The following is a 25,430-nucleotide window of genomic DNA, read 5'->3' as shown; positions in this document are numbered from 1 at the left end:
CTTGTGGGTTGAGCCACCACAGAAGGGAGTTCAACACCGGGTGGGGCAGGGTTATGATGCTCTCCAGAGCGTCCCAGGCTGGCCGATAAACTGACACCAGGCAAGACTGGAGTGGGCGAAGTCTGAGTCTGGAGTGCTGTACCACATAGGTGCACGCAGCCATGTGCCCCAGCAGCTTCAGGCAGTTCCTTGCTATGGTCGTGGGGAACTGAGGCCCTGTATAATGTCCCTCATTGAGTGAAACCTGGTTTCTGGGAGGTTCGCCCCTGGCTTCAGTCGAGTCTAGGACTGTTCCTATGAACCCTATCCTCTGCACCAGGGACAGAGTGGATTTGGCCTCGTTGAGGAGATGACCTAGTTTGAGGAAGGTCCTTCTTATGAAGTCGACCTGATCCTCCACTTGGGCTCTGGAGTGGCCCTTGATCAGCCAGTCATCAAAGTAAAGGAAAACCTGTACCTGGCGCTTGCGCAGAAACGCCGCGATGACTGCCATGCATTTGGTGAACACTCGAGGAGCTGCTGACAGTCTGAAAGGGAGGATGGCAAACTAATAGTGGCCGCTGCTCAGCACAAATGTGAGGTAGCGTCTGTGATGTGGGACTATTGCAATGTGAAAATATGCATCCTTCAAGTCGAAGGCGGCGTACCAGTCTCCTGGATCCAGTGAGGGGATAACAGAAGTTAGCGAGACCATGAGGAACTTGAGTCTCTTTACAAACTTGCTGAGCAGCCGCAGGTCCAGGATGGGTCTGAGGTCCCCCTTGGCCTTCGATATTAGGAAATACCGGGAGTAGAACCCTTTGCCCCTTAGCTCCTGAGGAACCTCCTCCACTGCTCCCACTGAGAGAAGGGACTGCACTTCTTGAATTAGAAGCTGCTCATGAGAGGGGTCCCTGAAGATGGACGGGGAAGGGGGTTGGGTGGTGGGGAAGGGAGCACAGAATTGGATGGAATATCCCCTCTCTACCGTGTGGAGCACCCAGCGGTCCGAAGTAATTCAGGACCAGGCATGGTAGAAAGGGGATAGACAAGACAAGAAGGTAAGAGGGGAAGGATCGAAAGTCCGTACTGGTGAGCCATCCTTGATCACACCTTCAAAAGGGTGGCCAAGGCCCGGATGGAGGCTTGGGCTGGCCAGAGTTTTGCCCCGAGAAGGGATGTCTCCTCCTACTACTCCTGCTCCATCTATGTGGAGCATCCTGGTGGTTCTGTGGCCGGTAAGGCTGTGGGGCAGACTGAGGCCTAAAATGCCTGTGCTGGGTAGCTGATGTGTAGAGCCCTAGAGAGCACAGAGTAGTCCTAGAGTCCTTCAAACTGTGAAGTCTCTTATCAGTTTTTTCCAGAGAAGAGGGAGGACCCCTTGAAAGGGAGGTCCTGTATGGTCTGCTGGACCTCGTGGAGCAGTCCAAACTATAAAGAACAACTATTAACTAACTGAGAAACTATATACATGGTATGCTATCAGACCCTACTAAAATGTTGCTAGAGGAGCGAGTGAAGTTCCAGCTAACTGTCACTGGCGGTAAGAAGGAACTGAGGGGGTGGACGTCAGCAGGGCCCTATATTGGGCGCCATGAAGGCGCCACTCCTGGGAGCGCCCAAGCCGACCCTACGGACGCTGCTAAGTGAAAAATCTTCCAGCTGGCGTGCACGCGGCGCGCACACACCTGGCTGGAATGGACATGAACAACCACTCAAAGAAGAACCATGTTTATCTTGCCTGCATCTCTTCTTTGTCTTTTTCTCCATATACTGCATATGCCTCTAACACTTCTGCCCGCAACTTGCACTGTTCCTTTTTTACCTTCAGTGCTGCCCGTTCATCGATCACTGCCTATGTTCAGATGTAATCCAAGCACTCTTCAGAGGACCACTACTTCCTCTGCTATCTCCATAAATTTTTCTTCCAGTTTGGCCCTCTGTCTTCCACACTTTTATCAGCCCGGTCGTGTAAAACAATGGAACAGTTGCTAAATGCAATCTGATCTGCATTTCTTTGATTCTGAACTTATCTACAGCTATAACACTAAAAGATAATGTTCTGAGCTAACATTGCTTCTCTGATGACTGTGACACCCCACAAAAAAGATTCCATCTCTTAGATATACACCCAGTTGCATTCACTGGTGATGTCCTTGTAAGACTGTAAAACCTCTTGCTGGAAGAAACTGCTTCTTATCTTTAGAATGTTTGTACCACAGAGATTCATGAGCTGGTTGTCATTATCAGTTCAGATGCCTTCCGCTGCTGAGCCTATCACTCTTTCCCAGTCAACCGAGTTGTTGCCAATTTGTGCACTGAAGTCACAAATCATTAATTTGATGTCACGGTTAGGCATGTCATCCAAAACATTCTATGAGCAGGTGCAGCAAGTATCCTTTTCAGTGTCATCTACTGTGTTTGTTGATGCATAGACAAGGATTATTGTATATTTGAAAGGTCTTATTTGCAGCTGGCTGGTACTGTTTGGTCATTCACTGGCTCCCAAGTCAACACGGTCTTCACTGTAATGTTATTCAGAATAATTCCTATACCTATTTTGTGCATTCCTCCTCATTAATAAGATTGTAGAGCCATCAGACACCATCTTGCTACTCTGACCTTTTCATCTCACGGATGCAAAGTATTAGATGATATATTTTCAATTCTCACGTAACATGTGCCAACTTTCCTATACTATGCAAAGTACATATATTCCCCGTCCCTATTCTTGTTACAGACTTGGTCTTCAGGATTTGATGTCTCAAGATCTAGCTTTCATTGAGATCTGACTGCTTGGGTTTTGAGCTCTATCTGCAGCTACTCCCCTCAACTTTTGGTTTAACTGAACTGTTTCTGGTGCAGTAAGATTTTACATGAGTGAGTACCTAACCCAGATGCAGAACTCTCATCTTTTATCTGGGCTTGGGTCTGGTATTGTTGCTAACCATGGTAGCTCTTTAAAAAGTAAAATACAAATCATCCCAATTCAGAAAATGCAGAATGGGATGTTATCAAAAGACTGCCAACAAAAATAGTAGGTAAAAAACCTACAGTAGAATTTTATCTGTATAGTGTTAATATACACATTTATAATTTGCACATAAATTAACTTTTCCCTTCATTTCTCTAATATTCAGTGGAAGTCTGTGTGAGGTCTCAAACTATTAACAGTTTACTATCTTCAAAATAATGTGCTTAAATTTACTTGTATATTACAAAATATCAAAATTAAATTGTGCCATGATTGCCAAATTACTGAATTTTGAGAACAAGGAAGTAAACAAACATGTTTGTTTTCTAGGGTTTTCCAGTCAAAGTGCATTAAGAAGATTTTACTATGCCATTCTCTGAACCAGCCCTGACATTGAAAACGCCAACAGTACTCAGATACACAACATACAAAGAACTGGTACCCCCCGAAAGGCTAGTATTAATGAAGCACAATACAGAGGCTGGCCAAAACTGAAATCCTTGTCAAATCTGTAACAATGTAAAATGATATATAAGAATGTCCAATGGGCTGCCTTTATAATTTCATAGAAGTTGGGCATCCCTTTCTCAACCCAAGTTGTGGAGAATGCACTTGAGGAACAAACATCAATGGAAGTCTTTTTTAGTACATGCAACATAGATTTTTATTGCATTCTTATACCAAAAGACACAGAAGTCTCAGAAGCGGTCTATTCCTTGCATTCAACTGTGACGGTCTCTCTGGTGTTATCTGGACCGGTGATCTGCCATGTCACTCCAATCCAGAACTCTGGGAGCCAGCCTTACCCTGCTCTGCTGTGAGAACCCCCACTCTTGGGCCATTCATGCACAGCCTCTGGAATGTAAACTGCTCCTAACTACTTGCAACCAAATGATGCTAGCCAATATCTCCAGTCCCAGACAAACCCTAGGAACCTCCGTCTTGTAGTATCCAGTCATGCCCTCTGGACGCTGCAAACTTATATAAATTCATCAATTTAACAAAGAAATTGATATGTCCCAGGCTTGTTATCCCAAGGGGAGCCACTGACATACTTCAAACCAAATGCACGCCTTCAGGTAGAACAAACAAACAAAACAAAGATAGATTTTAAGTGATTATAAGTCAAAAAATAACATGTCAGATATGGTCAAATGAAATAAAAGCAAAATGCATTCTAAGCTGATCTTAACACTTTCAATGCCCTTATAAATGTAAGATGCTTCTCACCACAGGCTGGCTGGTTGCTCTTCAGCCAGGCTCTCCCCTTTGATCAGCGCTTCAGTTGCTTGGTGTCGTGTCTGTAGGTGTAGGTGGAAGAGAGAGGAAGAGCATGGCAAATGTCTCTTCCTTTTATCATGTATTTTCCTCTCTCTTGGCTCCTCCCCCCCCGACCCCTTTAGAGTCAGGTGAGCATTACTGAATCTCTCCGAGCAAGGTTGAGCAATTCCCCAGGTGAGTCATTGCATTGTAGCTCCCTTGCTGGACAATGGCTGTTGATAGGTTGTTTGACACCCCACCCAGGCATTAGTTACTTTTCTTGCTGTTGCCTCTGGGGAGCTAATATCTGGCTGATTCCCACAACTTACAGCACGTTTTAGTGACAACCAACCATACTACACAATGCTCATAACTTCATATGCATTAATGATATACCTATATGGGTAGAGAAATGACTTTCAACAGATCATAACCTTTCCCCGATACCTTACAAGGCATGCTTTATACACAAGATCACGATTACATGAAAATAAGGAATATGGGGATTACAGAATGCTCCCCCAAGGTATAGAATGTCACACCAACCTTACGAAAATCTGGACAACTATCCTGTAATGCTTTACAGAAAGGAGAGGTAGCATGTTTGGCAGATATGCCCAGAGCAGCAATAAGTGGGGCAATACAATCCGGATGTCTTACCCAAGAGGACTAATAGGAAAGTCAACTTGTCTATCTGGTTATGTAGGCAGAGCTAGGAGCATCATTTACGCCTCAAACTAAGTGTGATGACCAAGTTACAAGCCAACAACCACGTGACAACCTAGGACATCTGCGAAGTAGACAGGCAGTTTTCTAAAGTTAATGCATATTAGCCAGGTGGGTGGCCATAGACTGTATTAGGTGACAACTGGTTACAAACCCTAATGGAATGAGGTGCTCAACTCCCACTTAATTTCAATGGGGTTTTGGCACCTCAGAAAATCCCAGAGTAAGAAATTGTATCGCATTATCCTGAAGACATTCTTCCACATTTTGCTGTGACAAAAGTAATCTCATAAGAGGAATGTGGGGGAGAGGAAGGAAATATTATTCTAGCTCATGCCATTTTAATTCATGATGTAGTATAAACAGGTTATACCTATAAGAAAATCTAGATCATTGCTAGAATAAAAACAGTCATTTTTCAACATATTAGACAGCAAGTTTATTCTTCCTTGAAACTTAAGATCCATAGATTCCAAAGATCACCTAGTCTGACCTCCTGTATAACACTGGCCAAAGAACTTTCCAGAAATAATTCCTAGAGCAGTTTTTTTTAAAAAGCATTCAATATTTATTTAAAAATGGTCAGCGATGGAGAATCAACCACCACTCTTGGTAAACTGTTCCAATGGTTAATTACTCTTGTTACCCTGAAAATGGATGTAGGATTCCCCTAGAATATAACTAAATCTGTTCTCATTATGTATGGGTCTCATTATGTATGGGTCTCCAGGGTGGCTAAGGAAGTACTTGGAAGATATGGATATAACTTTCCGATAAACGACTGACACAAACAGTATTCCTTCCACAACATGGCACCTTTTTATTGGTGCAAACAACAATCCCTGACACAATAACCAAAAAACAAATCCCTTACAATAAATTAAAGAGCACCCCAAGTTGCAATAGTATACATTTGAGATTATCCTAGGTAGCTGCACCTCACTTCAGATAGCCAGTCTTTCACAGGTCACTGACAGCAGTTCTTATGTTCTTTAAGTCTTATATATGTAAATTCCTTCCACAATTAACACATTCATACAATTTTATTAATGCCCTCACACACACACTAACATTATACTATAACTATCACTTGAACTTCATCTGACAGACTTACTCCATTTACTGACTATGCTGCAATGTCTCTCCTGTGCTCTCTCTCTCTCTCTGTGCTACTGCACTCTCCAATTAGTGATGAAGCTGAGTTGGCAAAGTTCTGTGCAGGTGATCAGTCTCCACAGGACATTGATGGCAGCAGTTCTATCTTCTCAGCTCTCTGCTCAACTCCTGTGACAGGTCAAGACTCCCTCTGCTGCTGTTTTTCAGAGAGTGTTCTCTTCTTAACTGTCAGCTATCAACTGACACACTGACCTTTATACCATTTCTCAATTCTATTTTTAGACACATGATATCATCCTACTTGTTTACCTTATTGTGCTGTCAGTTCTATTTTTAGCCTACCACTGTTTACCTCACAGTGGCATGATCTACTAAATAACTGGTTGTTTCACACCTTTTCCTCACCAATTTGGTTTTCTTGCCAATTCTATATGTAGTGCTCTGTGACCTGCAGCTTCCATCTACTGATGGAATGACTCTTGCTGATTTAAAATGGAAACCAGTGATCTAGGGATTTTAAAATGGAGTTTCCCTGGTATCACGCTCACTGTCAATAATTTATGACTGATTTCCAGTCTGAATTTGTCTAGCTTCAACTTCCAGCCATTTGATTGTGATATAAGAATAGAAAAACTGAAGGTGTACTATGACTCATCGAGAGAGAGTGCTGTATTTTCTCATGGCTTTCTCACATCAATTCAGCAGGTCACACAAACACAGATCTAAAGAGAATGTTCCACCTTGAAGGAGTCAGATAATGTGGCTTCTATTTCCTAGTCTGCCAATTACTTGCTATTTAGACTTGGAAGTCTATATTAGTGACTTAACCTAATGTGTCCATGTTGGAATTATTAATATTTGAAATTAGGACTGTCAAGCAATTAAAAAAATTAATCATGATTAATCACACTGTTAATAATAGAATACCATTTATTTAAATATTTTGGATGTTTTCTACTTTTTCAAATATATGGATTTCAATTACAACACAGAATACAAAGTGTACAGTGCTCACTTTTTATTTTTGATTACAAGTGTTTGCACTGTAAAAAGACAAAAGAAATAGTATTTTTCCCATTCACCTAAGTATTGTAATGCAATCTCTTTATCATGGAAGTTGAACTTACAAATATAGAATTATGTACAAAAATACTGCATTCAAAAATATAAAAATGTAAAATTTTAAAGCTTGCAAGTCCACTCAGTCCTACTCCTTGTTCAGCCAATCGCTCAGACAAACAAGTTTGTTTACATTTACAGGAGATAATGCTGCCTCCTTCTTCTTTACAATGTCACCTAAAAGTGAGAACAGGTATTCTCATGGCACTGTTGTAGCCGGCGTTGCAAGATATTTACATGCCAGATAAGCATGCTTCAACCACCATTCCAGGGGACATGTGTCCATGTTGATGACAGGTTCTCCTTGAAAACCATCCAAAGCAGTGCGGACCAATGCATGTTCATTTTCATTATCTGAGTCAGATGCCACCAGCAGAAGGTTGATTTTCTTTTTTGGTGGGGCAGGTTCTATAGTTTCCGCAACAGTGTTGCTCTTTTAAAACTTCTGAAAGCATGTTCCCAACCTCTTCCCTCTCAGATTTTGGAAGGCACTTCAGATTTGTAAATCTTGGATAGAGTGCTGTAGCTATCTTTAGAAATCTCACATTGTTACCTTCTTTGCGTTTTATGAAATCTGCAGTGAAAGTGTTCTTAAAATGAACAACGTGTGCTGGGTCATCATTTTCAGTAAGTGTCTTTAAAAAAAAACCACAACACTTAGATAAAAGTGGTTTGGTCAGTATGGGGCATGAATGCCAAACAAAAAAGTATTAGTGTTTAGTGTTAATACAGAAGTGCCAACTTTGCACAAGTTTTCAGAAAAGAAAATATAACTACTATAACATGAAATATATGGCAGAATGTAGGTGAAACAGAGCAGATGACATACAATTTTCCCCCAAGGAGTTCAGTTACAAATTTAATTAACGCATTTTTTTTAAACGAGCGTCATCAGCATGGAAGCATGTCCGTTGGAATGGTGGCCGAAGCATGAAAGGGCATACAAATGTTTAGCATATCTGGCATGTAAATACCTTGCAATGCTCGCTATAAAAGTGCCATGCAAATGCCTGTTCTCACTTTCTGGTGACATTCTTTATAAGGAGCAGGCAGCATTATCGCCTGTTAATGTAAACTAACTTATTTGTCTTAGCTGAACAAGAAGTAGGACTGAAGTTTTACATTGTTGTGTTTTTTAGTGCAGTTATGTAACAACAACAAAAATCTACATTTGCAAGTTGCACTTTCAGGACGAACAGGTTGCACTATTGTACTTGTATGAGATGAATTGAAAAATACTATTTATTTTATCATTTTTACAGTGCAAATATTTGTAATCAAAATATACACTTTGATTTCAATTACAACACAGAATACAAGATATATATGAAAATGTAGAAAAACATCCAAAATATTTAATAAATTTCAATAGGTAGTCTCTTGTTTAACAGTGCGATTAAAACTGCGATTAATCGTGATTAATATTTTTTTATTTAATCGTGTGAGTTACCTGTGATTAATCAAAGCCCCTACTTGAAATTGATATTAATATGGGAATCCACCAAAAACTTATGTAACCATAAATTCCTTTGTTAAATCCAATTACTCTAAACATCCCCCAAAAGCCTAAATAATAAGCAATTTACTACATCCAAACAGTAATAAAACGTTTATAAGCCTTTGATCAAGATACTTAAACAGCTTAAATCCAGGGCTGCTTAGATCCATATTGACTGGCTCCCTGTCAAGTAGGTATTAGCAATGAACCCTTTAAGAATTTACTTTTTATACCCTTTAACAAATGATGTCATTGCCAATTACTGGCTTCAACTAAAAACCAATGTGAGACAATTAACCTTTATTTCTAATCTTAATCTAGGTAAAATTTACAACCTCCTTTCTTCCCAAGGCCTTTCCTCCCTATCTCTTCCCCTCCTTCTTGCTGACCAACAGAACAGTAGGAAAGTTTGCGCTTGTTTCTTTTAAGACAGTTTTTATATTTCTTGTTACTGCAGCTCTTTATTTTACTAGTTACTTTTTGAACCAACATCCTTCCCACACTGCAAGTAATACTACTTGTTACTCTCTCGGCTTTCTTTTACTTGCTGATTGTGGCTTGTAAGGAAAAGGCCCAAACAATAAGCAGACATTTTCTTAACCAAATTTAAGCTAACTTTAATTTCATAACTATCCTTACAGTCAGTTTCTCCATCTGTTAGGATATGGAATAATAATATCTACTCACTTCAGAAGAGTTTGTAAAGTACAGAGATTGGGGAGATGAAAGGCACTACAGGAATGCAAAGTATTTTTAAGAATAGAAACCAATGTACACCATTCTTACAAAATATTTGTTATGGTGATTGCATGGCAATTATTAAAACACTGCACAGGCTCTTTTGGAATAGGCTTACATGAGAGATTTTGTTATCTAACATTCCAAATTGTAGTCTAATCAACTTCAAGTGCTACACCTGCTGCTGAGCCCCTACTGTCAATTTTAGTCATTTAAAAACCACATTTTTAATTTCCTCACACCCTTGTTCTGTGGAAATCCTATGCATGCATGTTGACACATCTGTTAACTAACCAACTATCTATGGCAGTGCTTCTCAAGTCATGCTACCGCTTGTTCATGGAAAGCCCCTGGCAGTCTGGGCCAGTCTGTTTACCTGCCGCGTCCACAGATTCAGCCGATCGCGGTTCCCACTGGCCACAGTTCACCACTCCAGGGCAATGGGGGCTGCAGGAAGCGGCGTGGGCCAAGGGATGTGTTGGCCGCCCTTCCCACAGCCCCCATTGGCCTGTAGTGGCAAACTACAACTAACCCAGCGGGAGCCACGATCAGCCAAACCTGCAGACACGGCAGGTAAACAAACCAGCCCAAACAGCCAGGGACTTTCCCTTAACAAGCGGCGGACTGGCTTTGAGAAGCACTGATCTATGGGGATGGGGAGGGAAATCACTGAAACTAAGTATACCTAAAGTACTGTCAAAAGCAAAAATCTCCTCTAATCTTAGGTGCTACCTTTAACATTAAATCACTCCTGGGAGAATTCTGCACCACTGCACATGCACAGAATTTATGTCCCCCTCAAAAGACCCTCCCCAGTAGTATGTTTTGGGTGCCCAGGGCAGCCGGCAGAGAGGTAAATCACTGTAGGGTGGGGATGGGACTGGGGAAGACCTGGCTGGTGCCTCCTACTCTGTGCTGCGCTCAGCTGCTAGTCCTGGCTCGACTGGGGAGGATGGGACTTCCTCTTCCCCTGCACAGCATCCAGAGCCGGGTCAAACCACCCCCAGATTTCTCCCCCACAGACACACACTCACCCAGTGATTTCTACACCCATCACTCCTCAGCTGCAGAGGGAGGGATCAATGTACAGGGAGCTTCTCCCCCATCCGTCCAACCCCCGTGCATCCAGACTTTCATACCCAGACCCTCCTGCCAAGCCTCACCAACCCCATACCCAGAACCCCTCCCCCACGAGCCCCATTCACCCTGCACCTGGACCACCCCAACAAGCCACCCACACCCAGATCCCCACCCCACCAAGCCCCAACCAGCTGAACCTGGATCCGAACCCCACTGAGCCCTACTCCCCCAGCATCTGGCTCCCCCCACTGAGCTCCCCAGACCCCGCTGCTGAGCTCTATTCCACCCACACTCAGACCCCCCCGTTGAGTCCCAACCACCTTCACCTGGACCCCCTGCAGAGTCCCATTCCCATTGCTCTCAGACCCCACCCCCCACAAGCCCCTGTGCATCCACATCCCCCCCACTCCTCCGCACTCAGATTCTCCACTGAGTCACCCGCACCCAGACTGCCCCACACAGAACCCTCTCAACCCACACCTGGATTCTCCCCATACTTGGATCCCGCCTTGCTGAGCCTGCCTGCCCGCTCCTGGTGTACCTGGCACAGAGGGTCATGGCTCTGGGGTGTTTCTGGAACAGGCCCGGTCCTTGCGCTGTGTCAGGGTTGGGTGCAGCCTTACTGCTGAGTCCGTGTCCCGGGGGGGGCTACCATTAAGGTTTTGCATTAGAGAGCAAGTTGTCTTCACTGATGTAATAAAAATCAGTAACTTGTGAAATTGAAATTGAAAACTAGAAAAGTACTTATCAGATGCAGAGTAATCAAATCCCAGGATCATCTTTTTTTTTTCCAAGAAGTATTTTAAAAAAAGGAGAGACTCCTAGCCAAAAATTTTAAAAAATGGGGTTTGTTTGTTTACATATTATTCTGTATGTACCACCTCAAACTGCGTCAATCCAGTGTGAAAATTTAAACTATCTGAATTTTAATTTTTATGTTCTCTTTTGTCACATTTATTTCATTTCCAAAAAATAAAAGTTTAAACACTCTTGTCAAAATGAAAGCTTTGCTTTAACTCTAAGATCACTGCCACCATAATGGTTACAATAAATTTCTATCAATTTGAATAGATTTGTTCGGCAGTTAGAATTTACATGGAATTTACATTACTAACTTGTAGAAATGTGCGCTCTATTAATAAAAAAACCTGAATGAACGTAAAGGATCTACAAACTGTATACCAGAGGTTCTCAACTGTGAATAATGGACTACCAGTAGTTCACATTGCACTAGCCGTATTCCTTCATTCCTGCTTCCAAACTGAACGGATACAAGCAAAAAGCCTAAAAACTTAACCTTTCCATGTAAGCAATTAGAACACTTGTCACAGAAATGTGGTATAATCTTAAATAGGAAGAGAGGTGGTCCTCCACAATCTCTGTATTAAAATGCAAGCTACATTATGAAACAGTTTGATAACCGCTCTATACAAAGTGCATTGAATTGTAGTCACATGGAGTGGTGAAAGCTAGTCAACTGGTACATCTTGGGGAGGAGAAATGTTGTCTTCAGACAACAGGGCACACCAGTCCTCTTATAAAAAGTGCTATTGGATGTTTAACATCTATATCAATCAATGAACCTCTCAATTCAATGAGACTCTGGCATTAGACAATGATCTAAGATGGACACAGGAGTACAGGAGAGTTTCCATGCCACAGAACTATTTGAATGTGACCTGCTAAGTATTACAAAAATAAAATGGGGCTTGTACCTTACTTGCTTCCTTATGACCTAAAAAGAATGAAAATTTTATATTGTTCTTCAAAGATAAAAAGAAAACAGGAATATCAAGTTTAGTTTCCCACAATTTTAAGGAAGGACCTCGGGAAAACTCTGCAGATGATTGTAACTTCTAACCTGTTAATTTAAAGAGCAAGGAAGCTGAATCTTTAACACACACTATCATAACCACAGTACTAATTCATTGCTGAAGTTAATGACTATTATTATCCAGATCTGTGAGACCAACTGGAGTCATCAAAAATTGTAGATATTAGTTATATTAACCATTATGGGTTAACAAATTTTGTATCATTGAGAGAAAGTGTGTAACAATATACCCAGTTATGGACAGATAAAATACTAATTAGCACAACATGATGTCATTTGAAATAGGATACAAAACTGCTGTATGAGTCTCTGCTAAAGTTACATTATTGTTTGATTAAATTTCTGGATTTAAACACGTCTAATTATTAATGGACATTAAATGATTTATCGGAATATAAGGTTGAGAATGTTGAGACCAATATCTAAGGAAGAGATCATATCTGGCTCTCAGAATTTTTAGCAAATGTGACCTAAGACACCATGATTTTTCAGAATGACTACAACTGGATATTATTGGACACTTGAATGGGTCTATGACAGAAGTTATGTTTTTTTCAGCCAGGACTCTGGAGGAGGCACTATGGAAAAGCAATAGAAATCCCCATGGATAAAGACTAATTCCAAATGCCAAAACAATGCACCAGGACATCGTGTCTTGAGCTAAACACCAAGATGTTGCTGTGGTCACATCACTTCTGAGCCAAACACCCCAGAGAAAGATTGGAATCATAATTTTGGATGTGACTAATCCTTTCTCTCAAAGTTCTGCGTGGAGGAAGTCTGCCAAGGAGATCCAGAAATAACACAGCATAAAAAGATGTTTACAGAACTCTGAATTGATTTCTCTTTCTACAACCAATTACTGCCAAATGCCATCTTGAGCTAGGGAATACACTTCCATGCCGCTTTTGCCTGGTAAGTAGAGATGCTCATATATGTACTTTATTTTATTAAGCAACGGCTCAATTAACTGACGTTAAATGTTTTGCAGAAAGTAAGTCTGTGCTTTTCTATAGCAAAGACCGTTTTTTGTCAATATCTGCAACTTTGGGTTCCATGTGTGATGTGCCCAAGTGAGAGAGTAGAAAGGAATGTCTATGAAAATTATTACCTGAAAGAGGTAATTCTGAATAATAATATTTTAAATAATTAAACAGTCTATATTCCTGATTACAATTTTAGAATTTAGTTGACACAGTGCAACCAAACTTTATTAGTGTGAATGACAGGCTCCTGTCAGAGTTTATGTTGATAACATTCCCTTTTGTAAATATGTTAAAATGATTCAATAAGTTACCACTGTGTCCAATGATAAGAAGTATTGTGATAAGACGTCGATAAATTAAACTAATAAATCAATTCTCAATACAATTTCTGTATTTTCTTATATTCATTCTGCTATAAACACTATTATTTAAACCATCTTTATTTTCTGTTCTCTAACTTCTAGTAGGATCATAATATTTGCTTTTGTTTAATAAAATGTATACATTCATAAGAATTTTCAAGTCTGTACTTTAGCTAAGGCAACCAACTGAGGTCTTCAATAATAATGATACAGGTAGTTTATTTGTTACCTTACTTAACATTTGTTCAGTCCCACATCTACTCCTTTGGTTCTTACAAAAAACAAAACAAAACAAAAGGTTATAAAAGTCGCAAAAAACAAAAGCACCCTGCCCTTGTCAATTTTATTTTTTTACTCTTGTGACATCACCATTTCACTAGCTCTCCTGTATTCAGAGAATCTTTCTGGATATACAGGACCTGAGGCCTGGTAAAAGCTCTGCTGTGGAGGCCATTATACCAGAGCAAAGGTGACTGAAACTGTACATTTATTCCTGTTCCAGTACAGGAATAGCTACACCCGTATAAAGTACCTTTATATCAATGTAACTGTGTCCAGACTCGGAAGGGTTTTACTGCTTTAGCCATAGCTAGTACCTGGTACAACTTGCTAGCGTAGACAAGCACTTAATTTTGAATGTTAAATAAATACAAGCGGAATCCCTTCCCCTCACTCTCTCCCTTTTGGGGGAAGCAACTAAAATTCAGGCCTTTGCACCTCTGAAAACTGTGAAGTCCTGTGTCTCTAATCGTGGCAAGCCATCCATTCACCATTGTATGCATGGTGCCCCCCATCACAAGTACCTTCAAGTCACCTTGCACAATTTCACTCTCACAATTTCGAGTGGGGATGATTTGCAGGGCAGGAGGGAGCTCCAGTTGCACACAGGGCAGGAGGAAAACAGGGGGAAGAGATGTGCACGCTGCAGCCTGGGCATCACGCCGGGAGGGGGGGGTGCTCCCTCTAAACACGAGCTGGGCAGGATGGGCGCCCCCTTGAAACACCCCGTGCCCTCAGGGATCCACTCCCCTGGGGGCGGGGCACGACGCTTCGCAGCCAGGCTGCACCGTGGACTCGGAGGCCAGTGGCTGCCCGCGGGGGGCAGGGCCCGAGTCAGCCGGAAGCAGGGAAGGGGAGGAGCGGGAAGGGGGTTCAGACGCCCGAGAAGGTTTAAGCTCCCCCAGGGCCGGCGAGCGAGGCCCGTTGCGCGACCCACGCTGGGAAAGCCCAGGGCAGCTGCCTGGGCCGAGCGCTCTCTGGGGAGGGGCCGGGCGCCTTCCCGGGGCAGCCCCCGAGCAGGGCCGGGCTCTGCGCTCCGGGCAGCCTGATCGGCGCACTCACCGGGGACGCGGGGGCAGCAATGAGCCGCTCTCCGGAATCGCCGCACAACGCTGCACCGGACGGTCGCAGCAACACTTGACCGCCCCGCAGCGCGCGCGACCACACGGAAGGGCAGGATTACCCAGTGCGGGGCACGTCAGGGTGCGCCGCCGGCCAATCAGGGCCTAGCGACCGCCTGGAGCGGACCCCAGCGCCTCCGAGCCTGCGCCGAGCTCGTCCCGCTCGGGTAGCGGCCGGCCGGGACTCCCGCCGCCAGCGCGGGGAGAGAGGGTGCCACAGAGCTCAGCTCTTACCTCAGTGGAGAGAGAGGGCGGGAACTCCCTGCCAACTTTCCTGCAGTAAACAAACACCCCAACTTTCACACTAATCCCATTTCGAAACAAGCCAATCTCTAAGACCCCCCCCAAACACTCTATGTGACTGATCCCCACCCATGCAGGCTGGGACTGTGGTGGGGCCACTGTGCACCCCGACTCTCTTCCCTGCTTGCCTCGGCAGGGGCGGCTCTAGGTATTTTGCTGCCCCAAGCACGGCAGGCAGGCTGCCTTTGGTGGCTTGTCTGTGGGAGGTCCCCGGTCCCGCGGATTTGGCAGCACACCTGCGGGAGGTCCGCCAAAGCCGCGGGACCAGTGGACCCTCCACAGGCATGCCACCGAAGGCAGCCTGCCTGCCGCCCTCACGGCGACCGGCAGAGTAACCCCCATGGCTTGACGTCCCAGGCACGCGCTTGGCATGCTGGTGCCTGGAGCCACCCCTGTGTCTCGGCCTCTGCTTGCCCCCACTTGCTGGAGGCCGATCAAAGAAAAAACAAGCTGCAAACCAAAAATTAGCCAACAAGCAACTCACAAGCCCATTAAGCCAAAAACAAGCCCAATTTCTGTGGGTTTTTTCAACAAGTTTGGCATGTCTGCTCCCTGCACCTTTGCCTGGGAGAGCAGCTTTGGCGTGCCTCGTAGAGAGCAAGCTGCGGGCCCTGGGCCCTCCTTCCTGAGGGTTCAAGCTTCTCCCTGTGCTGAGGGGTTGTTATGTTGCTGTGTCCCTGCAAAATCTCACTTTATTCAACCATGCACCCGCTCCCCTGTAGGTCTCCCCATAATGCACCCGCTGAATATGTGTGGGGTGCAGATCAGGCCTGAAATAAGGTGCTGCAGTGTACTGGCCCACCAGAGTGCAGCGTTGGGCCCAGGATATGAGTGAAACGATGCGGATGAGGTAATAGCGTCTATTGGAAGGACCAACTTCCAGAGAGAGAGAGATGCTTTCAAGCTTACGTACAGCTCTGCTTCATGCCGTCCCATTCTTTCCCCAGATCTAAAGAAAAGCTCAAAAGCTTCTCTCTTTCAGCAACAGAAGTTGGTTCAATAAAAGATATTACCTCTTCCACCTTGTCTCTCAAAGTTATGGGCTCATTTAAAAATCGAAGGACAGGGCTTAGGTCCAAGAGTGATGTTTACAGTAGAACTTCAGAGTTATGAACTGACCAGTTAACCACACACCTCATTTCAAATTGGAAGTACACAATCAAGCAGCAGCAGAGACCAAAACAAACAAACAAACAAAAAAAAAGTACAGTACTGTGTTAAACGTAAACTACTAAAAAATAGAGGGAAAGTTTAAAAAATTTTTTTACGAAGTAAGAAAATTGTTTCAGTGCTTGTTTCATTCAAATTAAGATGGTTAAAAACAGCATTTTCTTCTGCGTAGTAAAATTTCAAAGCTGTTTTAAAAGTTCAAAGTCAATGTTCAGTTGTAAACTTTTGAAAGAACAACCAAAATGTTTTGTTCAGAGTTACAAACATTTCAGAGTTACAAACAACCTCCATTCCCGAGGCATTTGTAACGCTGAGATTCTACTGTATATAGGCAATGTTTTTGTTCTTATTGTTATTTTAAGTGCCTCCCTTTTCCTACCAGCAAAAAAGTGTCACAAATATAGAAGCCATTACGTTATCTGCAGTAGAAGTTCAATGCAAAGCTTAAAACTAGGGCTGTCAAGCGATTAAAAAAATGAATTGTTATTAATGGCACTGTTAAACAATAATAGAATACCATTTATTTAAATATTTTTGGATGTTTTCTACATTTTCAAATATATTGATTTCAAATACAATACAGAATACAAAGTGTACAGTGGTCACTTTATATTTATTTTTTATTAGAAATATTTGCACTGTAAAAACACAAGAAATAGTATTTTTCAATTCACCTAATACAAGTACTGTAGTGAAATGTATTTATCATGAAAGTTGGACTTACAAATGTAGAGTTATGTACAAAAAATAACTGCATTCAAAAATAAAACAATGTAAAACATTAGAGCCTACGAGTCTACTCAGTCCTACTTCAGCCAATTGCTCAAACTAGTTTGCTTACAATTTGCAGGAGATAATGCTGCCCGCTTCTTGTTTACAATGTCACCTGAAAGTGAGAACAGGCGTTCACATGGCACTGTTGTAGCCACATGCACTAAAGATGCATGCACTAAAGATTCATAGGCCCTTCATGCTTCAACCACCATTCCAGAGGACAGGCATCCATGCTGATGATAGGTTCTGCTCGATAACAATCTAAAGCAGTGCAGACCAATGCACGTTCATTTTCATTATCTGAGTCAGATGCCACCAACAGAAGGTTGATTTTCTTTTTTGGTGGTTCGGGTTCTGTAGTTGTAAGAGCAGGATTTTATATTGTCCTATGAGAAACTAGTTTGCTTACAATTTGCAGGAGACTAGAGAGCGGCCGGTCAGGGGCGGCTGATTCAGGGAATCGGCCAAATCGGCTTAAGGCCGGCCCTGCCGCTTCTTGTTTACAATGTCACCTGAAAGTGAGAACAGGCGTTCGCATGGCACTGTTGTAGCTGGCGTCACAAGATATTTACATGCCACATGCACTAAAGATTCATAGGCCCTTCATGCTTCAACCACCATTCCAGAGGACAGGCATCCATGCTGATGATAGGTTCTGCTCGATAACAATCTAAAGCAGTGCAGACCAATGCACGTTCATTTTCATTATCTGAGTCAGATGCCACCAACAGAAGGTTGATTTTCTTTTTTGGTGGTTCGGGTTCTGTAGTTGTAAGAGCAGGATTTTATATTGGCCTATGAGAATTAATGTCTGATTTGATTTTACCCTGTCAGACACCCTTTTTGAATTGCAAAAAGGAATGACAGACCAGAACAATCCTTATGACTGATTATGGTCACCCTTTTGTTTTAGGATAAGTTATAATGTCTATTATGGTTTTCCATAGGTATTACAAATTATGCACTCTAGTTAAATATACATTTCTTTGTTTTAAGATTTTAATAAGTAAGTGACAGGATCTTGTATTGTATCTATGTTAAGGAGATTAGGGGAATGTTGAGGGACTCAAATGGGAATTTACAACTATAAAGCTGGGGTGTTTTGCCATGGAACTCTGGGTTCAGTCCTGAAAAGCCTGTGGACAAGAGCCCAGCTCCAAACTCGTGCTCAATGTAAGTGGCCATTAGATTGACTCGAACTACAACTATAAACAACAACTGGCAGGAGTGTGTGTGTGCGTGTGTGTAACTAAAAAGCATATGCTAACTGTTGTATTTTCAATAAATGTTGTGTATTTGCCTTCTATAAAAGATCCTGTGTGCTTTGTATAGCATAACATAGTTTCCACATTGGAGTGTTGCTCTTTTAAGACTTCTGAAAGCATGCTCCACACCTCGTCCCTCTCAGAGTTTGGATGGCATTTCAAATTCTTAATGCTCGGGTCAAGTGCTGTAGCTATTTTTAGAAATCTCACGTTGGTACCTTCTTTGCATTTTGTCAAATCTGCTGTGAAAGTGTTCTTAAAATGAACATGTGTTGGGTCATCATCTGAGACCGCTATAACATGAAATATATGGCAGAATGCAGGTAAAACAAAACAGGAGGCATACAATTCTCACCCAAGGAGTTCAGTCACAAATTTAATTAACACATTTTTTTAATGAGCATAATTAGCATGGAAGCATGTCCTCTGGAATAGTGACTGAAGCATGAAGGAGCATATGAATGTTTAGCATGTCTGGCAAGTAAATACCTTGCAATGCCAGCTATAAAAATGCCATGCAAATGCCTATTCTCACTTTCAGGTGATGCTGTAAATAAGAAGCAGGCAACAGTATCTCCCGTAAATGTAAATAAACCTGTTTGTCTTCGCGATTGGCTGAACAAGAAGTAGCACTGAGTGGACTTTAAGGCGCTAAAATATATATACTTTTTGTGAAAGTAGAATGAATTATATTGTAAAAATAGAAAGGATTAAAGAAATGCTGTATGTACCTTTAAGCAGGGGCGGCTCTAGAGCCCAGCGGGGCAAGCACCCGCCTGGGGCGGCCCTTTCCCAGGGGGGCGGCAGGCTGGTCCGGTGGACCTGCCGCAGTCATGCCTGCGGGAGGTCCACCGGAGCCCGGGGACGACCGGACCTGCCGCAGGCATGACTGCGGACGGTTCGCTGGTCCCGCGGCTCGGCTGGACCTTCCGCAGGCATGACTGCGGCAGCTCAACCGGAGCCGCCGGAGCCGCGAACCGTCCGCAGCTGTGGGAGGTCCACAGCTCGGGGGCGCCTCCCGGGCATGATTGCTTGGGGCGGCCAAATTTGTAGAGCCGCCCCTGCCTTTAAGCAAAAGAGCTGAAATGTTAAAATACAGGTGTCAGGAAAAGAAACATTAAGACATAAACAATGAGTCTACTTAAGCTAATGGTGAAACGTTAGCCGGAGATAGGTAAAAGTTAGCAAGGAAATTAACTATGTATGTCTAGCCTCCGGTGAACTTGTCAGTTCTGCTCCCTTTGTTATTTTGTCAAGTTTGCTCCCTTTTTATCTGTATGAATTGAGGTAGTGTGGGTCTTGCATGGTGCTCACATTATCTGGGTGTCATTAGCAGACCGCTGTGCTAATAAACAGAGTGGTCTGACAAACTGTGAGTCCTGAGTCTGACTTTGACAATTTGTAAGTTACACTTTAACAATAAAGAGTGCACTACAGTACTTGTATGAGGTGAATTGAAAATTACTATATCTTTTGTTCATAATTTTTACAGTGCAAATATTTGTAATAAAATAATATTAAGTGAGCACTGTACACTTTGTATTCTGTGTTGTAATAGAAATCAATATATTTGAAAATGTAGGAAAACATCCAAAAATATTTAATACATTTCAGTTGGTATTCTATTGTTTAACAATGCGATTAATCACGATTTTTTTTTTGAGTTAATTGCGTGAGTTAACTGCAATTAATCAACAGCCTTACTTAAAACATAGTAGTCACTAAGGCTACGGCTACACCAGAGAGCTTACAGCTGCACCGCTGTAGCTGTTCCACTGTAAACTCTCTACTCTAGCTGCTCTAAGCCGACAGGAAAGAGTTCTCCCATTGGCTTAACTACTCCAGCCCTGGTGAGAGGTGGTAGCTATGTCAGCAGGAGAAGTTCTCCCACTGAAATAACACTGTCCACATCGACACTTATGTCAGTGTAACTTATGTCGTTCAGAGGGGTGGTTTATTCACATCCCTGAGCGACATAAGTTATGCCGTCATAAGCAGTAGTGTAGACATAGCCTAACTTGCACATGAGCAACAATTAGAGAAAGGCACAAAAACTATGCTTAAGGCCCCGTCTACACTACAAACTTAAATTGGTATTACTACATCATTCATGTGAAAAATCCACACTCTTGAGTGACACAGTTCTACCGACCTCACCCTCAGTGTAGACAGTACTATGTCAAGAGGAGTATAACATTTATACTAAGCATATTGTTAAGGTCTAGCCGAAAAGTAAATATCACTGAATGAAATTACGTACATATCAGAGGCGAAAGTGTAAATTCATACAGATTTAAATAATAAAAAAACCTGTTGCTATTCAGTAGATTTCACTCTCACTTCACCGCACTTACTGAGCCAAAACAATTTGCTGGTATTTGTCTTTGCTGTAGTAATATAAAAAGATAAGAACACAGCTGTAAATAATTAACTCCCTAAAGACTAGCTGAACAGCAGACTGAAGTATTGGAGAACAGCTTAACTTCTTACTTTTCAGAAAGTAAAATACATCTTTCCATCTTGTCACATGCCACTATCAGGGAGACTCAATCTGAGAGAATGGTTTGGATTGTTCCAGGGTTTTTTTGTTTTGTTTTGTTTTCTTCAAATTTAAGTTTTGTAGAGCAATACTAGCAAAATTAGCAGTACCAGACATTTATACACAATGGCCATAATTGTTGGTGTTATACCACCAGAACTGGTTTGAAAATTTCCCTGGCCATGTTGACAGTGAAAATCTATTTCTAATTATTTTGCTCATCCTGTGCATTTTACCTTTAACTATTTTAATCCTGAATGAACTGTTCTCCAAAGTGGGACTGAACAGCTGCAGAAGTGTGGGGTTTTGCCTGTTGTGTGTCTGAGTTAATGACTGTAGAAGAAAGAGAGAGCCTGGAGCACTGGGCCTGGTGCAATATCTGAGGCCTGAACCAGAGGGTGTGAACCAAAGTTAGGGCATGTATTAAAGTGGATGTTGACAAGTTCACTATATGACCTTGGCAAAATATTGCTACTGTGGCTAAAACACAGCCACTCCTAAAAAGCAACAGATACTGGGTATAGAACACACTCCAAAAGATTAGCCCAAGGACATCCTGGCCTAACACCAGATTAGAGGGTCTGCTAGAAGTAATGAATAGAGATGTTGTGGCCGAGACATCTGGAGCATGATACAATGGAAAGTAAAAAGCAGATGTCATTAAATATGTAAGATGGTATGAGAGTTGTTTGTCTCAGTCTGTAAATAATGGGTTGTCTCACCATAACTCTTTGTGCGGCCTTGGGGACAGCAGAAATTCCCGCTGCTGACTGAGCCATTCCTTGTCACAGGGCACTCAGGTGTTAGCATACCTGTAGCTCCTATGGAGAACTAGGAATGTGTCTTGAGGTCAATTAACCTGGCTTTGTGCCTTTGTCACTGAGCCATGCCTGTGGGATCAAACCAACTATCTGCACAGGGCAGGGACAGCATACGAAGAGACTAGCACACGTGCACCTAACTGACAACAGTGATGATTTGAGATTGTCGAATAACAGGCACTACAGAATACATACATTACCACCCTTGATGTAAGGTAAAGAGTTGTATCTTTTCTTCACTGTAACAGGTGGCATGAATAGTTTCATTCCCCAACTAAGTTCCCAAACCTCTGTCATTAAATAAGGTTTTCAGATAAAGACCCCTCTTTCTCAACAATACTCTCCCAGAACCATATTTTCTGATATAATTTATTTTAACGTACATACATTCTGAGTTTACCTGATTGGTGTGTGAAGGCATGAATGTTTAGAGCTGAGAGGACAATGTTCTTTAAGATAATATCTTTCAATGGGTCCTTTTCCCCCCATAATTATTCTTCCCTGTTGATTCCCCAGTAGGAAACATGTACAGTAAGAATCATCCCTCATCAATCTCCTGTGTTTATATATGTGTGTTACTGGGATGGTTTCCATGAATATCTGGAATTCTATAGACATGGAGGTGGCAAGGATTATTAGATACAGCTTAATGCATAGAATTCCTGAATAGTATTACATAGTGCCCAGAACAGGTTCAAGATCCACTCCCCCAACACCTGCCTAAGGCTCTGGGAGGGAGTTTGAGTGTAGTGGGTAGGGATTGGGCTCTGTGAGGGAGTTTGGATTCAGGAGGTGTGAGGGGTCGGGCTCTGGAAGGGAGTTTGGATTCAGGAGGGGTGAAGGGTCGGGCTCTGGAAGGGAGTTTGGGTGCGGGCTCTGGGCTTGGGAATGGGGTTGACGTGCAGGAGAGGGTGAGGGGTTCAGCACTCGGGTGGCTCCCAAAAGTTACCCGCACCTCCCTCTGGCCATAGACACCAACTTCTCCTGGTACCGGTGGGTGCTCACACCTCCCAGCCCCACCCCAACTCCACCCCTTCCCCACACCCATTCCAAACCCTCTCTGCCCCTATTGGATTCCTTCCCCAAATCCCAGCCCAGGCCCCGCATCTTCCTCGCCTCCCCCCCTGAGCATGCCGCCTTTCCACTCCTCCCTCCCTGAGCTTGGCAGCAAGTGCTGGGAGGAAAACTGGGCACGGCGTGCTCAGGGGAGGAGGCGAAGGCGGAAGTGAACTGGGGTGGCAGGGCGGGGCAGGTAGCTTGACTGCTGGTGAGTGCAGAGCACCCACCAGTTTTACCCCAGGAGTACTCCAGCCCCGGAGCACACACAGAGTCAGCACCTATGCCTCTGGCAGCAGCACCTAGGCAGGGGCTGGAGGGGTCTCTGGGCAGCAGCATGCCCCCGCAGCTCCCATTGGCCACAGTTGGCAGAGTCAGTGCTCGGGTTGGAGGCAGCACATGGAGACACCCCCCATCAGGGGCCACAGGTACATGCCAGCTGCTTCTGGAAGTGGAGCAAGCGGGCAGGAAGTCACCTCCTTAGCCCATTGCACTGCCAGTGGTGGCAGCAGGGGCCCTGGGCCCTTTTAAAAAGGCCCAGAGGCGGCAAGCGGGGCTGGGGTAGAGACCCAGCCCTGAACTTTGGTGGAGCCGGGCCCCCATGCTCTCATATTGGTGGAGCATGAGCACCACAGGCTCATACAACTCGCCACCCCTGAGGTTAAGGACCAGTATTCTGAGCCTTAGAATTCAGCATACTTTTTGTTAACATCATAAAGATTCTAAAAAAATAGTTAATATATAAATGAATCAAATAGACAAAAAGAAAAGGACTAAAGGGGTTAATATTTACTAACAGGTGCTAACATGCCTCGTAGGAGGCCCTGCTGCTTCTGTCACAAGGGAATTTGTGTAGGTCCCTTTGGGCATAAGATGCTTATAGGGTTAACAAGAGTTCAAGCTGGGGGACTGTGATGTTATTGACATGCACTGTGACCGTATAGATTATTGTTGCAACCAAGGTCCTATAGTTGCACCAAATCTTGTACAAAGGAGGTCAAGTAAGGTGTCTATAGAAAGGTTGTAATTTGCTAGTTATAATTATGCTGTCTGTATGTGCGTATCATTTTTGTATTTGAAGTTATGAATATTGTCTATGTACTTGTATCTCAATGTGTTTGATTCTAAGTAGGATCAGTGAAGCATTTGGTCAGCTTCTTGAGAAAGGACTATTCTGAGTAAGTGCCCGATCAAGAAACACTTAACTGACAATAGTCTTTGGGAGATGCCAATCCAATCTGAGTTTTCCTGGGAACATTCAAACTAACATGTAAACAATGGCATCAGCTTGCAAAAAGCTGAATCATTCATGGACATGTGACTTGCCCAGGTGGCTACAAACTCCATCTTGTTGCTGTGACTTTGCACAGAAGAGCAAAAGGGTTTCTGCCCAAAAGAGAGAGAATAGAAAAGGCGCTGGAAGCCCCTCCATTTTGTCTTCAGCTGCCTCAAGAGATGGCCTCTCCACCCCAAAGAGATGCCTGAAAGAAACTGGAACAAAGGACAGTAACTACGGGGGCGTGAGTGATTGCTGGACCCAGGCCCATAAACCACTATGTTGGTCTGAAAAGGATTGGGCCTAGACTAGGAAGGAGTCTAGTCTGTGAAAGAAGCTTATTGGAACATTTCTGGGGTTGAGATTGAATACAGTTTCCTACTGTATTAGGCTTAGACTTGAGTATTTTGTTTTATTTTGCTTGGTAACTTTCTTTGTTCTGTCTATTATTACTTGGAACCACTTAAATCCTACTTTTTATACTTAATAAAATCGCTTTTTCTTATTAATTAACCCAGAATAATTAATTAATACTTGGGGGAGCAAACAGCCCTACATAGCTCTCTATCAGTGTTATAGAGGGCAAACAATTTATGACTTTACCCTGTATAAGCCTTATACTGAGTAAAACGGATCCATTTGGGGTTCGTATCCCATTTGGAGCTGGGTGTCTTGGTGGTAGAGACAGGAGCACTTGCTAAGCCATTTTCAGTTAAGTCTGCAGCTTTGGGGGCGTGGGTCAGACCCTGGGTCTGTGTTGCAGCAGGTTAGCATATCTGGCTCAACAAGACAGGGTTCTGGAGACCTAAAGTGGCAGAAAAAATGGGCTCAGAGGTAGTCTCAGTGCATCAGGTGACAGTCCCAAGGGGGTCTGAAAGTGGTGCAGAGTATTTTAAGTGGGAACTTGCCTAGCCTGTACTCTATGATCTTCAACTGTAGGTTCCTGGGCAACTGTTAAGGTTTTGTATTTACCTCAGAGTCCCTAAATGGCCTAAGACCTGCCTCACTGAGAAACCCTCTCTTTTCCTATCCTGTACTATCGCAGTTAAGATCAGCAGATCCCTCACATTATAAAAGGAAGCTGTGGGAAGAGTATGCTCCATGGAGGGCAACTCAGCTGTGGAACTTGCTCTCCTCTCTCCCATTTAATCTGA

General features: G+C 43.2%; 2 protein-coding genes across 6 annotated transcripts in view; one reads left to right on the top strand and one right to left on the bottom strand.

The window, feature by feature from the left end:
- The window catches only part of ATF7IP2 (activating transcription factor 7 interacting protein 2), a 64,387-nt gene extending 49,234 nt beyond the window's left edge, over window positions 1-15,153 (bottom strand). For 4 of the 5 annotated variants that reach the window (XM_039491852.1, XM_039491854.1, XM_039491855.1 and 1 more), the window contains exon 1: window positions 15,014-15,153. The gene's annotated coding sequence lies outside the window, so the exon portion shown is untranslated. Of the gene's footprint in view, window positions 1-6,053; window positions 6,269-15,013 lie in introns of those variants that run through there. The other variant, XM_039491853.1, reaches the window with a different exon arrangement.
- Window positions 1-25,430, top strand: part of LOC120373450 — a 62,290-nt gene that overhangs the window by 23,618 nt on the left and 13,242 nt on the right. The window contains exon 3 of the mRNA XM_039491858.1: window positions 12,883-13,239. The gene's annotated coding sequence lies outside the window, so the exon portion shown is untranslated. The remainder of the gene's footprint in view (window positions 1-12,882; window positions 13,240-25,430) is intronic.

The sequence above is a fragment of the Mauremys reevesii genome, linkage group 10 (assembly GCF_016161935.1).
Source record: "Mauremys reevesii isolate NIE-2019 linkage group 10, ASM1616193v1, whole genome shotgun sequence".
NCBI lineage: Eukaryota > Metazoa > Chordata > Testudines > Geoemydidae > Mauremys > Mauremys reevesii.
Note: the sequence above shows the minus strand (reverse complement) of the source record. Positions and strands in the feature narration are given on the sequence as shown.